Raw genomic sequence first — 16,422 nt, 5'->3', positions numbered from 1 at the left:
TATAACCTCATTAACAATCACATATTGGCACATGCACACACAATAACTCCAAACAGACAAACATACGCGGCGAGACAAAAATTGCCTGGCAGCTTTAACACATATAGACTGAACACACGTTAATTTACACCAGCGTATGTACACAGGCAAAGAGGCACGTGCTCAACGGTTTACTAAATCAAAGTAATGCTTTCTGGCGTCAAATAAGCTGCAGAGGGGGACATTTACTCAGTATAGCTTTGCCATGTAACAGATGCTTTGACAGAAATTTCCTTTCATTCTCTATAATTCTAAACTTCTTGATTTACCGGCACCCCACAAAGCCTTTGCTGCACGTAATCCAGCTCCGCTAGTCGCAATACACAAGCGCATGCTACAAGCAGGCACAATATGTGCTCCATTTAATCAGATAATAGTTCAAAGGAACCATTCACATCAGATTAGTGCGACCTACCAGGCAAAATATCTCCTCAGTAATATCCTTGAGCTCAATTTTAAAAAATTACCAAAACTGAGCCACTGACTGTTTTACTTTAAGGCGATATCAAAATACATGTTAGGGACAATCTATTTCAAATGGCAGTCCATTTATTTGTGACATTCGAATCCAAGTGTCTTTATACCAGATAGATACAGCCTCTTGTTCAACGGTCAGAACGGACACAGTAAAAAAGATAAAAGATTATCCTTTTGAACAACTACCTAAATTCAGTGAACTCCATAGGGTGAACGTATACAGCCCCATTAGGCAACAGGAATATTTGGTGATGGCTTAGTTTGGGGATTGTTAAGCTTGGTAGTGGGTCTCTGACCCTCAGACGCCGGTTAACCAAAAATATTCTTACATCAATGGCATAAACAGCACATGTAAACAATCCCTACCCTTAAACACGCAGTATAAACATCACTAAGTAAACATGCTGTATCCATACATTAAACAATATAACCAGCAAAGCATAGGCAAACTGCAACCCTGTATCAGCGGTATAAGCAACTCTAGATAAAACAGTCTGTATGCTTTCTGAAAGTCCGAGTAAATTACATTCATTGGCCAGGTCCCTTCTACCAATTTAGTCACCTATTCAAAGAGTTCCAGACAATAATGTAACTTGACCTATTGCTTCTAAATACGATGCCTCCTTATAGCCTTTGTGCTCTATAGGTAAACATAAATAGGAACTCCACTATTCGTCACTAAGATGTTAGACTTACTGGGCTATAGCTATCAGGTTCATCTCTCTCTAGATTCAGGATACGGTTCACTCTGCTTCACGTATCAAGCCCATATTTAAGAAGCTTCTAAAAATATTAAACAGAGCCTCATTTTATTTCTCATTCATTTCCTTTAGGTTCTGTGATATATCCCGTCTGGTGCAGGTGTCCTGTAAAAAATCATACTTTTATTATTATTATAACACAGCCCTATACAGACCTCTACGCTTGTGATAGGGTGCAGTTATGTCGCATGTATACAGAAGGAGTCCAGTAACTACAGTATAGGTTCCTGTTTATACTGCCTGGCTGCGATCTGAGTTAGGTGAAGTTGTACAATTACATACTTTTAGGTGTTTATCGACTGTTGCTGCCAACGCTAAATTTTAAATATTTTGAGAATGCAAGTGTGAGGGGGTCATTTTAACTTTGGGCGATGGTGTAACTTGGGCGATATCGAATCAACCGCTCATTATACACCCCGTCCCATTTTCCTTTCCATTGAAGTAAACAGAAATAAAAAAATCGGGAGAGATGTAAAACGGCCTGCCGACTCGCTATCACCCGTTTTACATTATCGCCCAAAATCAAAATTACAGTAATATATTTAAAATGCTCTGGGTAAGTTTCAAATGTTCCCTGTATACTTTTTATGTCATTGTCCTTGATTTATGCTCCATAAAGTATGAGTTCCAAGCAGCGTGAGATTGCCTCCTCCAGATAGTCTCGGGCCATTTCCCTCCAAATTCAAGGACATTCCTCTGAAGTTATAGCAAATCTAGCAACAGTGCGAAGTGGAAACCCTTTGCATCCATAACTAAATTACCGATTAGATGCCTAAAACAGATTGAATTTCCCCTAATCTTCAACTGCGCTTCATTTGTATATTTGTACCAATCTTATACAGCACTTCATAAACGGTTGAATATTATAAACATACACCTTCAGGACTGACACGATACTCAGCCGGGGTCTCTATCTTGCAGTTTCTGGTTCAAAGTGAATCCACAGGATTTTACAGAAATAGTTGCTAATGATTTAGGAACATCTTTTTATCCTGGGATTCAGATGATGGTAAATCCATGCCATTTTTGATATTAACTGAAATCTTGGTTGAATTATAGTCAAGTACCACTGAAGCAGATCCTCGACATAACAGCGTCCTGTTTAATGTGCGTAGGGAGAGTTCCTTTTATTTATTTTTTGTTTCTTTCCCGCGGAGTAACCAATGATTTATGTAAATTTCTTCTCTTAAGTAAAACTGACAAAAGGAAATCACACCGCGCACGGTGATATTTGCACATAATTGTGTACCTCTCCCTAACGCCATTTCAGCCACCACATATCGCTCATTTCTACATATCCCCCACACACTACTCCTAGTCCATTCTCTACACACACTTTACTCCTACTCCACCCTCCTAGCCCGTTCTCCCCACACTTCTCATTCCTACCCACTCCTACCCCACCCTCCGCAATCCTCTTAGTCCTACTCCACATACCCCTCACTCGTACCCGCTCTCCACACACCCCTCACTCGTACCCGCTCTCCACGCACCCCTCACTCGTACCCCGCTCTCCACACACCCCTCACTCCTATTCGATCTTCCACACACCCCTCACTCGTACCCCGCTCTCCACACACCCCTCACTCGTACCCGCTCTCCACGCACCCCTCACTCGTACCCCGCTCTCCACACACCCCTCACTCCTATTCGATCTTCCACACACCCCTCACTCGTACCCCGCTCTCCACACACCCCTCACTCGTACCCCGCTCTCCACACACCCCTCACTCCTATTCGATCTTCCACACACCCCTCACTCCTAATCGATCTTCCACTCACCCCTCACTCCTATTCGATCTTCCACACACCCCATAATCTACACACCCCTCACTTCTAACCCATCTTCCACACACCCCTCATTCCTACCCCAATCTCCACATTTTCCACACTCCTACCCCACTCCCCACACATCCCTCACTCCTACCACACCCTGCACATGCCCATCACTCCTACCCCACCCTCCACACTCCCCTCACTTCTATCCGATCCTCCAAATTCTCAGAACCCCTTCCCTACATTTCACACATTGTTCATTCTTTCCCCACTCTCCACACACGTCTCACTCCTACCCTACTCTGCATATACCCTTCACTCCCACCCCAACCTCCAGACACCCCTCACCTCCCTCACTTCCATCTGATCCTCCACATTCTCCACACTTTCCCTACCTTCCACACATTGCTCAATCTTTCTCTACCCTCCTCACTTTCCTCACTCCTACCCCACTCTCCACACACCACTCACTCTTGCCCCAGCCTACACACTCCACTCTCTACATACCCCTCACTCTTACCCCACTCTACACATCGCTCACTCCTACCCCATTCTCCACACACCCCTCACTCCTACCCCATTCTCCACACACCCCTCACTCCTACCCCATTCTCCACACACCCCTCACTCCTACCCCATTCTCCACACACCCCTCACTCCTACCCCATTCTCCACACACCCCTCACACCTACCCCATTCTCCACACACCCCTCACTCCTATCCCACGTTCCACATACCTATCACTCCTACCTCACCTTCCACAGTCTCCTCAATCTTACTCCATTATTCCATAACTTCACCTCCATCTTATCCTCCAGTCCCTACCCATTTGCTCTCCAGCCAACCTTACTGTATTGCTCCACATTTCCATTGAGATGGTAGGTTTATATTTCCTCTCTTGCACTACTGATAATACAGTTTTTACCCTCACACATTAACCGTGGATAGCTCCCATAGATCTTTTCCTCCGGGATTCAGGCAGAATGAAATCTAGCACCGAGGCAACAGTGAAAAAAGATCTCAATCCACGGCTTCCTTTGCTCTTGTAACTTCAGCAGTTTAGAAATCAAAGGAAAGACGTTTCTAGGCGGACTTCCCATTTCTAAGCACAGGCATGGCCATTATTTACAATGTCCCAATAAGGCAAGACGTTTCAATTTGAGCCGTGTGGACCTGAACACAGCCTGCGGCTGCTGGGTTCTATCCTCAGGGGGGCTCCTTCTCTTTCACTGCTGCTTAATGTCCTGTAGATCAGTCTGCAATGTCCTACGTGCACTCAATACAGACAGAACGACACAACATGCTCATACACACATTTCATACTGGCCGCTCAACAAAAAAAAAACATATTTTTCATATATTTTCATATGATTCGAAACATCTCCAACTCACAGGGTCACTAACGAATGTGAACTGGCGAACAACGGGACTTCCATGGGTAATAAATAAATGAGGGTTTTAAGGAGTAAAAGAGTAAAGATTTATACACTGAGCCAAGAAAGGAAGATAAGGAGTAAAAGAGAACGGGTTATACAGGAATAAGAATGACCACAAAGAGTGCAAGTCTCGCTTGGAAAAAACGACGTTTTTTAAAATCAGTAAGAAAGTTATTTTTCGCTAGATTTTTTTCCCCCGATAATAAATGAGATTGTCACAGGCACCAGTGTGGGGGCGGAAAGCAGTCGATAGACATTAGAAAACCAAGCACGTCACCACCCCGAGCTTTCCTTAATGGATACCGAATGCAGTCAAACTACATTATAACCACTGTATAATCATTAGCGGGTTTATTTTTTATATAGATGGTAGCGGCCCTTAACATCTTAAGGCGTGATTCAGAACCAATGCTATCACCCCCGTTAAAAGTCGCTACGATCATTGAGAATGGCACGCTCCCATCTCCAGCAGTCTGAACTCCCAATCTACATGTGGGGCTGGACAATTATATTTGCAACCTGATTTTCACAGTGTGGAATAATTCAGCACTTTAAGAAATAGAAATATTCACAGAGCCTTTTAATAAACCACGTGGAGGAAAATACAAGGGAACAGCAGGCTCGGCGCAATCCCTCAACAAATCCGCCGCCCCGGGACCTTTTATATTTTTAAAAAATCAATAATTTTTCAAGCATCCTTTTTCAAAATATTTGTAAACCTATGTACGTATAAGAAAAGTTAACCATATCTGCACAGTCTGTAAACCTCACACAAAAGATCAAGACCGGATTTCACTGTTCATTAAAATCACCCCGAACCCTTATCCGATCCGTTTTGTCACTCGTTGTCCTTCCAAATTTATGTACCTGCGAGGTGTAACACGGAACGGACTCATTGTTAATGTGTTGCAGCATCTTGAGAGAAAATGCTGAGCTGCTTTAAAATGCGGGGCCGCATGTCAGGCAGAGGAGCAGAACTGGACTAACGCCTCTGTAATATAAAGGGGCTATTAACGAAACCGCGTTGTCACATGGAAGTCTCATTTATCAAGTGGACGTGACTGGTGTTGTGGGGAGCTTTCTTTTCCACGGGGAGTTACAATTGATTCCATCAGAAATGGGGAAACCTACCCTTGGGGCAAAACGACGTCACTCTGCAATATCTGTCATCACAGATGTAGTTTCCCAGTGCTGCAGCTTGGAGGGGTTCTGAGGATTTATGTATTATTGATGCACCGCCGTGTATAATGCATTATATTGTAAGTCAAGCACGAGAGGCAGGAAGCCAAGATAACTCAGCACAATATCCGACCCCTCTGCCGCCTTGCCGGGAAGAAAGCAAAATGTCCGAAACGTCTGTGCATTTCCACTTCACACCTCGATCAATACTGCCCCGGCGCCAGGCCTGAGGGTTGGTGGCAGAATAGAAACGACGTGTTAACATTTACATGTTAAATGAGTGTTGTAATTGCAAGTCATTTCATGAAAATCAGAAAATATGGAATTGTCTGGTTAGCGTGATGCAAAATCCAAAATCCAAAGTTTCTCAATTGGCGGTTCACAAGGGTCAAGGATACATAGTAGCCAGTACTTTGCACCGTGTTGATCAGTTAATACTTGTACTCATTGTAACAACCATGTTCTAGTCCTAAAGGCACTGCTCAAGCGTCCTTGATTCCAGTATTAACATAGCTATCGCTGTCTCTGTATAAAAGACGAACAGTTACATAGCGTTACCGTTACAGTGCTAATGTCCCTTTGTGTCAGAGCAGTACTGGCCTTTAGCAATTGCAATTGTATTGGTTCCAACTCCGTTAGACGGTCCAACGGTCAGAAGGAACAAAGAAATGTGCAATCGCCTAGTACGAGCCAGAAGTGATAAGACAGGAAAAAGAATCTTAGGCTTTGCGCTAACTCGACAGTATTAGATAGCAAACGTTTGAGAAGCTTACCGCTGTGCTTTCAGTGTTCTTTACCACTAGATAAGTCAAGTGCTGCTCTCAATCAGTGCTAGCTCCAACGGGACTGTTACTTCAATCAAGAGTTGGCCATTTGGCAAGAGAAATCCCGTAAAGGAACTAATGCACCGTACACCAGTCGCTCTGCCCATACTCGCAATGTTTGACACAACGTGATCTGTAAGTCATTTAAGGATATCGTAATGTCCAAATGCAAACCTTCAGAGCAGTTACTACGGAATCCCAGATACTGCCCGTGATTCCCTATTAATTAATGGTTAGGAAATACATTTCGGGAATTGCGGTGAGCTGCAAGGCTGAGACACTTGTTAAAGAAATGCCAGTTTACGAGTACCGTTTGGGCTTGGCTAGATGTGTACAGCCGCCCTTCAAACTCTTTTACTATCAGTTAGAGGTCAGCTCGAGCCTACTTTACAAACGATTTGATTAGAAAGGTGATATCAGTTGAAAATATCGAGCCTTACAGCTAAACTGATTTAATTCAACCGACTAATGTCCTTTCACATAATTATTAATACATATTCTTACCATTACCATTGTTATATCTGTTGTGGTCACCACTGTTGCATTCCCAGTGGCAACAGTATTTCACTGGGAGCTGATCAATAGAATCTTAAGACCTTATTAAACCACGTACTTGATCCCGACTGTTGTAGCAGAAAGACTGAAGCTGCATTTTGCTTTCTAATCTCGCTCTGTATACAGAGAGAGGGTACCAGACAAACACAGAATGAGACGCACGCACACAGAAAACGAACGTGTCGCTTTGTAACTCATCATTTGGAAACATTAGTAATGTTTTTATTCTTGAGAATTAAAACCTACGAACACATTTAGATAGATGCCAAATATTTTAGAATTAGATTTATTTAGCTCTTTACCTGAAATCCAGCCGCCCCAAGTAGTATTCAAACCGTGCTGACTGGAGGTCCAGAACTCAAGCCTTCTTTGACGCGGCACACTTGGGCTGGTCCGGAGTCAATTGAAAGTGTCAATGTCCTTCCTTTTCATATCTTCAGCAGTCTCTGTAGACGAGGCGACTGACAAACAGTTTTGAAACGTCAAAAAAGAGCTGAATGTAGGCAGTTGATAAGAGCTTGCTGTCACATAGCTGCAAGCGCTTTGGGAGGAATGCAAGTCTTAACAGAAGATGTTGTGAGAACTGTAGTGCCTCAGTGCAATGAATAGGAAGTCAATGAGGGGCACAGTGCGAGAATTTAGCTTGGACTTTCTCTCTCCTCCGATGAAAGAAAACAAGGGAGTTGCTCTGAGGAGATACAGCACTGCGCCAAGGAGCGATTCCCTGCAAAACACAGCTGGCCGTTAACATGGTATAACTACTCGAACATTTCTGGGCACGGTATTGCAAACGACATAACGCTTCAAGGTGTCCACCATAGTTAATGACCCTAGGCCCTAGCTTGGGGAAAAGCTTTTGCTTTGCAGAGCTCCACCGGATGAACTATTTTGACAGCTACTCTAAACAGGGCATTACAACCTCTTTATATGGCGAAGCATTTGTGACTGTGACGTGCGTTCGACGCCGCCAATAAAATAAACAGTTGCATCTGATTTGGTGCAACATTGCACAGAAACACACATCTCATGGACCGACCTGTTATCAGCAATTTTCACATTACTGCAGACTTCTTTCCAATTACTTTTTGAAACTTGACATCAATAAGATTCCTGTGCGAAGAGCATAAGAGGTCAAGGATAATAAACAGCCATTTGGCCATCCGAGTTTATCCAAGTACCAGTCTATTATTCCCAGAGCTGAACTCGCAACAAGTTATGATACAATAAGAGACAGTTATTGATCCGAAATCCAACATCCTACTCCATTAAACTGCTGTCTGATTGGTTTAAAGTGATACGGTGGTAGTTAGAATTCAGACAATGAACACAACGCGATCATTCTGCTTTAGCGAAGTGGTCTATTTTCCTGAGCGTTTAAATATATCTACATTCACATTCAACGTCGCTATTGTCCACTGTTTAGGTTCAGGCAATTATTTAAACCGCGATCATTTGCTTTCTTCAGACAGTATTATATATTGCTGACAACTCTTAGGAGATCTGCACACGCACTGCAAGAGACCTCACCCTGGTGAGTGGGATCGATACAACACAAAATGCAATATCGAACGTTTATCACCACCAACGTCTCTGCTGGTTATAAAGGATGGCAATTAACTGGATGGAAGGTACGACCCTGGAGCTGTGCTATCCCGGAGCCTTAAAATGCAATTCATACTTTTCAGAGAGCACGCCCTGGGTTCATTAGAAAGTGTATCTCGCTCTGAGGTTGGACTGTGCGCTATTTGGCAGAAACAGTTCACATCTGATTTGCGACAGTTTGCTATTTTGTACAAATATCATGTCAATCATGTCACGTGTTGGTTGCAGAAGGCAGCGAATAAAATCCCAAATCAGAGATTCTGCAAATCAAAAGTTTAGGATGTCACCTTAATCCTAGCCCCGCGTATATTTTAGTTCAGTGATAATCTTCCTGTCTGTGGCCGTGAGTGTTCACGCAGCCTCAAACACTGTCTCCACAGCAAAGTAACTATCTCCTCAAGGTCGCTGTCTCAATACATCAGGGACGGAACCTCCCCACCCAGTGCGCCCAAAGATTTCGGCCAGGGTTTTATTCTCGAGCTTTTCAAATTCCTAACTTCAACAATATTCTGATGTCCCTGGACTGGCTCTGTGAATCTCACTGAACCAGGAAGAACAGAGCGAAGCTAACGTTCCCTGCATAATAAGTTTTACTTTGCTATGTGAGGCTGCGTTTAAAAAAATGACCTCACCCGCAGTAAATTCCACCTGTTAGAAGCAGCACAAAGAGAACAGTGACCACAATAGCAAGCCAGGCACATACACAATGCACACGGGTATCAGAAATAAGATCTTACTGCAGCCAGTCTGCCTGCGATTTAAGGCTCGACATGATTTAATTCATGGGTGAGACTGAGTGGAAGCTGGGCGCCCTCACGCTTTGCAGGGACATGGGCCCAGAGGCGCTAATCAGCACTTCAGAGAATAATTCAGGTCGCCGTGCCTCCACCGATGCTTTTTCAGCACCAGAGACAGATCAGAGGATCCAACTCTTTTTACTCGCCTGTTTTCCGGCCAGATTGAACAGCAACCAGCAAATGCATGGCCCCGAATTTCCTCGGACTTCGCCGCAAGTGTGGCGGAAACCCGGTGGAAATTCAGGGTCATATTGTCTCCCAATGTTGCCGTTCAATGCCCAGGCAACATAATGTGGCGCGCCCCTAATCCCTTCTGACTGGGTGTTTGTTGGCAGCATTTCTTACAAAGTTTCAAGAACCTCAGTTGGGCGATTTCCGTTTGTGGTCAGATCAATGTTCAGGAAACGTGATCCTACCCAGGTTTCTGTGCGACTGGTTTCCAGCACCCCGACGTTGCCCCTCTACTACCTCGCATTACTAGTTTAAAACAATATTGTGGTTACTGACGAGTCAGATACCCGTTTTCTCTGGACAACGTTGGCACTGTACCAGCACCAATCAGTCTGCCTTGTGCTGTTGCGTTACTGTACCCAGATTCTAAGCAGCCATACAGATCTTCACCCTTGATCTTTGGTCTTTAGAGACCACAGTCATTAACCGAAGCCACGAAACCCTTAATGTCCTTCCTCAATCTCCCAGATTTTGGTCAGCCCTAAGGGGGAGAACATTAGTTGAGACGCCCTCCTTCACACCTCAGGGCGTGTAGGAAATAAACAATTGTTTTGTTTATTGACAAGATTGAGCTCCGGCCTTTGGGTGCTGTTGCAAACCGACATCATCATGTTTAATAATCCACGTTCCCATTTTCTCTGGATTATTGCCTTTCACAAAGCCTCTGATTTTTGGACTAAAACCGTTCAACGCCAGTGATCACTGCCTGCAGAAATGGAAACGGTCTTTGGTTTCCTCGGATTATGACTAAACGCCAAGGATAGGATACATTGGCTAACATTGCCACTTGGTTTGCAGTCCTGCTGTCGGAGATCAATGCTGGTACTGATCTATTCGTTGGGCACATATTTCATTTTATACCGTATTGCGACAGGAAAGCATACAACACACCATAGGCGGCTGTTAGTTCATTCGAAGACACATTGTAATTGTTTATTATTGTAGACAATGTACCAATGTGTCGCTCTAATCCTGAAAGAGTAGAGATTACTATATTCAGAGAAAACGAGACAGTTCTACAAAATGTCAAAAGAAAGATTAATCTCTTTGAAACGTTTTGGCATTTCAATTTCTATAACCTCACTTCCACATAACAAACTCTCTGAGAAATGTTGAATTGTGACCAAAGCATGGACATCACTGCTTCACATTCAGATTCAACAGAGCACAACCTCACAAACCAATGTACAGCACAAACATCACCCGTTGAATTCGACCAAGCTTTTGATATAGACACATTAGAGATATTTATGAGTCTTATTAAGACCTTCTCGAGTTGTTTGAATGAAGGAAAGGCGCTCATCACAGGCACAAAAGACAACGTTGAATAGAATTTATTGAACAACTTATCAAGTGTTTGAGCGATATCTAGTTCTACTGCTAATCGATAGTTGGAAATGACTATAAAAGAGAATTCAGAGGATTCTGTGAGGGAGTCAGTGGGGATATCGATTGCTTTGTGATTGTTAAAAGTAGCAATTAAAGTGTACACGTGCACTAATGAATCTTTTACACTGATTTAAATCCAACAGGATTTAAGACGATTCTCCCTTTAAGTAACTATTTGTGTCAGCGGTAGCGATCGCTGCTTGTTACAAAAATCAGGCATGACTTGTTTATTGTGCTTAAATGTGAACTCGGAGTTAGCCCGAGACGGAAAAATCCTAGAGATCTTTAAAATAGAAATCCAACTCAGAAAAGCAAATTGCGGGCGGAGGGTGGCGCAGGACCCACACCAGCGAGTGCCGAGTGCTGGCAATCGTCATGACAAGGGTATTTCTATAGAGCGCCGAAACTGTCAACCTAAATATATGTGATTAGGTCGAACAGCCTTGGTCCAAACACGGACAAAAGAGTTGAATTCCAGAGGCGATGTGAGAGCGACTGCCCTTGACATCAAGGAGCATTTGACCGAGTGTGGCACCAAGGAGCCCGAGTAAAATTGAAGTCAATGGGAATCAGGGGGGAAACTCTCTAGTGGACTGGAGTCATATCTGGCACAAAGGAAGATGGTTGTGGTTGTTGGAGACCAATCATCTCAGCCCCAGACATCGCTGGAGGAGTTCCTCAGGGCAGTATCCTAGGCCCAACTATCTTCAACTGCTTCATCAATGAACTTCCCTCCATCATAAGTGGGGCTTTTCGCTGATGATTGCACAGTGTTCAGCTCCATTCACAATTTCTCAGATAATGAAGTAGTCCATGCCCTCATCCAGCTAGACCTGGACAGCATCCAGGCTTGGGCTGACAAGTGGCAAGAAACATTTGTGCCACATAAGTGCCAGGCAATGACCATCTCTAAAAAGAGAGTCCAACCACCTCTCTTTGACATTTAATGGCATTACCATCGCCAAATCCCCCACCATCAACATCCTGGGGGTCACCATTGACCAGAAACTTAACTGGACCAGCCATATAGATACTATGGCTACAAGAGCAAGTCAGAGGCTGGGTATTCTGTGGTGAGTAGCTCATCTCTTGACTCCCCAAAACCTTTCCCCCACAAGTCAGGAATGTGATGGAATACTTTCCACTGGCCTAGATGTGTGCAACTCCAACAACACTCAAGAAGCTCAACACCACCCAGGAGAAAACAGTCCATTTGATACCACCTAGAAGGAAAAGGGCAGCAGGCTCATGGGAACACTACCACCCCCAGGTTCCCCTCCAAGTCACACACCATCCTGACTTGGAAATATATTGCAGCTCATTCAAGGTCGTTGGGTCAAAATCCTGGAACTCCCCACCTAACAGTACTGTTGGAGAACCTTCACCACATGGATTGCAGTGGTTCAAGAAGGCGGTTCACCACCACCTTCTCAAGGGCAATTAGGGATGGGCAATAAATGCTGATCTTGCCAGCGATGCCTGTATCCCAGGAATAAATTTAAATAATAATAATAAATCACCAGCACTTAATCGAAAAAAATAGAAAATCCGCTCATCCGATTAGGAGCATAGGAACATAGGAACAGGAGTAGGCCATTCAGCCGCTCGTGCCTGCTCCGCCATTTGATAAGATCATGGCTGATCTGTGATCTAACTCCATATACCTGCCTTTGGCCCATATCCCTTATACAGGTTCCGGTATTACAGTATTTCACCCAATGACTGCTTCTTTCAGTAATCTTCGTGTTTACCAACAAAATAACAGCTTCCGATTAATACTAAAGAACGCTGCATGTCTCTTGATTCCTATCTTCCTATGAGTCATCTCAATGACAATAACCGTTTTCAAAGAGGTTTTCATTCACAAATCAAAACGTGTTTCGATCTGCTACTTGTGACTGCTCACTCATTGAAGCGTAAAACATCTCACCCATTGACCAGCTTATTAATTTTATTTAACCCAGCTCTGCAAAGCTCCAGAAATATTCTAAATCATTGGAATTGGGTTCCAGGTTGAATTCGTTTCTAAAAAGCGACTGATATTTAGTCTTGTCAAAAGAATTTCATCACACCCGTTCGACCTTACATGATGAATCTAAGTAATGACCCAATGATGCTGTGCGCCACATTAAGTTGCTATAGCAAAGAATGCAGTGAAAAGGGATTGTCTCAGAAGGTTTTTGTGGACTTTGAGTAGATGTCCACTGTCACCCATTTATTTTGGGAAGGTGCAAGATGTAGTCCTAGCCACATCTTGGAGTTGCTGTTCTTTGTACGCTAGGATCTAGCCGTCTCACAGTTGTGCTGGGAAATAAAGATTGTACCCAGTTCACAAGTTAACAGCAGTTAGTATTGTTTGTTTGCAGGTGACTGAATTGTCTTCAGTTTTATCGGCCGGTTGGGGTAACTGCACCGGACCACCGCAGTGAGAAATAAACATTCCTCAGCGTAGTTTGCTTGGAAAGGGTATGGAGTCCCACCGCTTGCTTATCTGGCTGCACCTAGGAATGGCATCAGTTATATTCAAAACACATTGCAAAGTTCAGGTTCGAAAACGAACAAATAAATCGTATAAAGCCTAGTGAAAACTACAATAAAGTCACCAGATTTAGCCCTGATTTAAATGTCAAGAAACCACCTATCCCCAAATAAATACATCCCTCGAGTACGATTACAGATCAAACCCTGTGTAAGTTACAATGTGTGAATGATTAAAAGTAATGAACTATGACAATACCCATGCTAGTTAATTATTGTAAATGAATCATAAGGGATTAACCTCTTTTCTGGAACCGAGGTGGAAAGATTCGGATATTATATTCGGATCTCAGACTTTATGTCAATGAGCGGCGAAGAACATTCCGCGACCTAATGGGAGTTTTGTAGTTGACCTCCCTGCAACCACACAGCTCGGCCGCTTCTTCGCACACACACAGGCGTGAACACTCTGGAAGCAGAAACATTTAATATTTGTTTTAATCTTATAAATAAACATTCTGGATCCAAGATTCTATTGTATTTGTGGTACTTTGGTGTATATTTAATTCTGCTCGCCAGTCCCAGTGACCCGGGGGCACCCGTGTAGCCACAAAAATCGTGTCGAATTCAGAAGATTTATTTTCTCCTGTCAAAAAGCGCAATCCTACTCGCATTGGTCTCGCCCGATCTCTTTTATTTAGAGGGATGGTGTGGGGGAGAGCATGCAGAACTTGCTGACTCTAGACTGGCATTTGGAACCAACTGGTGGCCAAAGATATCAGTGTTGTTGAGACATTTGAACGTTAAGGAGATAAGCAGGCGAGCATTAAAAAAAACAGCATCACATGCCCTTTAATTTATTCTGCACACAGCTAACTTGTTCATACCGAGGAACGATTCAACTGAAAAATGTAAATACGAAAGAAATCTATTCAGACACGTGACTGTAATGATAAAACTGGATGATTCTGTGAGGTCCGCGAGCTGGCACTGATCCCACTGAGAAAAATGATAAGGGGAATTCAGCTCTGATAGAATATTCAGTGAGGTGAGCAGAGCCTTCCTAATACCGCGTGTTATCTGGTGTTGTTGGCTATTTGCTATTATAGTGACTATTACTACACATGGCTCGCTGCACGAACAGCCCACACCAACCACGTTTAGTTCCCAAATTCTGCTCCAGATGTGCTGAAGTCACAGTCGACATTATTTCCAGTTGAAAGCCTTTACTGCAACAAAGATAGCCAGACCAAATAATTTGAGGAAATTGGAAAAAAAAACAATTCCTCTCCACTTTCGCTTCCTTCCCTTGTGTTCATTTGATTCCTTTTTTGTTTTCTCGATCGCCGACACTCTTAGCTCTGTGATGGACTGTGCACAGTGTCTTGTTAAAGGCAAAGAATGCACATTCCGACACTTAATCAAAAGCAAAATACTGCGGATGCTGGAAATCTGCAATAAAAACAGAAAATGCTGGAACATTTAGCTGAAGCCAACAACAGCCTTCCAAAGGTCATCGACCTAAAACGTTAACTCTTTTTCTATCTCCACAGATGCTGCCCGACTTGCTGAATATTTCCAACATTTTCTGTTTTTATTTGACTTTGTGTTTGAATCGCACTGTGAAGTAGAACACGGCTGCTCGCTCTTACCTGCCAATCTCTCCCCGAAGCCCGCTGAAAGTAATAAATATTGTGTTAAGATTCCCGAGTTACTCCGCCGTCAGTGGAAAGGAGCTTCCAGTTCAAATACTGCGAAATCCGGACTCACCAACTGTGGCCGGTAGTTCAGGAGCATTGCGTGAATCCACCTTCGCGTTTTGGAGAAGGGGGAAAAACACCGAAAATATAAATAAAGGAAATAGCTTAATTCAATAATGAAGGAAAGCAATGAGGCACAGACATAAAAAACTACAGAAAAGTTAAGATAGATAAAGGAAGCAATGAGCGTGACCAAAGTAGATTTCATACTTCATTTAGAAAGTTTTATGGTGCTATTGCAATATTCTATTAGCTGCTAGGATTTAAACAAACACTCCTGTGCTCAGCACAACTCGATCGTTGAGAGACTGCATCTCCAGAACTGCTTCTTATCTCAATCCCACCAAGCCTAAATATCTCCCGTCAACATCTTCTCCATTGGATAAAGGGCATGAAGTCCAAGGAGATAGTTAGACAGTTATACCGAATGCCCGATATACCGTAGAGCAATGTTGCCGATCAAAAGTGTCATTTTAACTGACAATTTTAAGCCCAAGAAGTTTTTCATCGCTCATTTTTTTTGCTGGGAGCTCATCACCCTGCAGTGGGAGAGTTATTTCTTCTAAACTCGAGCCTTACTTGATGCTTCTTAATATTTTAACCTCTCATTCTCTGTTCACAGTCCAAGTCAAACAGTCGATGTATATTTATGTTATTATGCCTGTCAGCATTTTAAATACCTGGGTCAATCTTTCCTTCACCAATGGGAGAAAGTTCAGTTCTGGAAGTTCTGCCTCACAGTATCATCCTTGCCATTCACCTCTGAACTCTCTGCAGTGCATGAGTGTCCTTTTGAAGGCAGCGAGTGCCAAGCTACCAACCCGAAAATGACTCATTTATTCCTACTCTCTATTTTCTGTCCGTTAACCAATCCTCAATCCTCAATCCATGCTAATAATATTACCCCCAATCCCATGAGCCCTAATCTTGTGTAACAATCTCTTATGTGGCACCTTATCAACTGCCTTTTGAAAATCCAAATATACTACATCCACTGGTTCCCGCTTAACTACCCTGCTAGTTACACCTTCAAAAAACTCTTAATAGATTTGTCAAACATGATTTCCCTTTCATAAAACCGTGGTGACTCTGCCTAATCATATTATGGGTTTCTAAGT

General features: G+C 43.2%; 1 protein-coding gene across 3 annotated transcripts in view; it reads right to left on the bottom strand.

The window, feature by feature from the left end:
* The window catches only part of chrm2a (cholinergic receptor, muscarinic 2a), a 77,021-nt gene extending 60,963 nt beyond the window's left edge, over positions 1–16,058 (bottom strand). The window contains exons 1-4 of one of the 3 annotated variants that reach the window (XM_067999632.1): positions 15,985–16,058; positions 15,197–15,354; positions 13,846–14,013; positions 7,350–7,771 (exon numbers count right to left, since the gene is read on the bottom strand). The gene's annotated coding sequence lies outside the window, so the exon portion shown is untranslated. Of the gene's footprint in view, positions 1–7,247; positions 7,772–13,845; positions 14,014–15,196; positions 15,355–15,514; positions 15,604–15,984 lie in introns of those variants that run through there. The other 2 variants (XM_067999631.1, XR_010966214.1) reach the window with 2 other exon arrangements.
* Positions 16,059–16,422: the final 364 nt, after the last annotated feature.

The sequence above is a fragment of the Heptranchias perlo genome, chromosome 18 (assembly GCF_035084215.1).
Source record: "Heptranchias perlo isolate sHepPer1 chromosome 18, sHepPer1.hap1, whole genome shotgun sequence".
NCBI classification, from domain to species: domain Eukaryota; kingdom Metazoa; phylum Chordata; class Chondrichthyes; order Hexanchiformes; family Hexanchidae; genus Heptranchias; species Heptranchias perlo.
The sequence above is the reverse complement of the archived record's forward strand: the minus strand, read 5'-3'. Positions and strand labels throughout refer to the sequence as shown.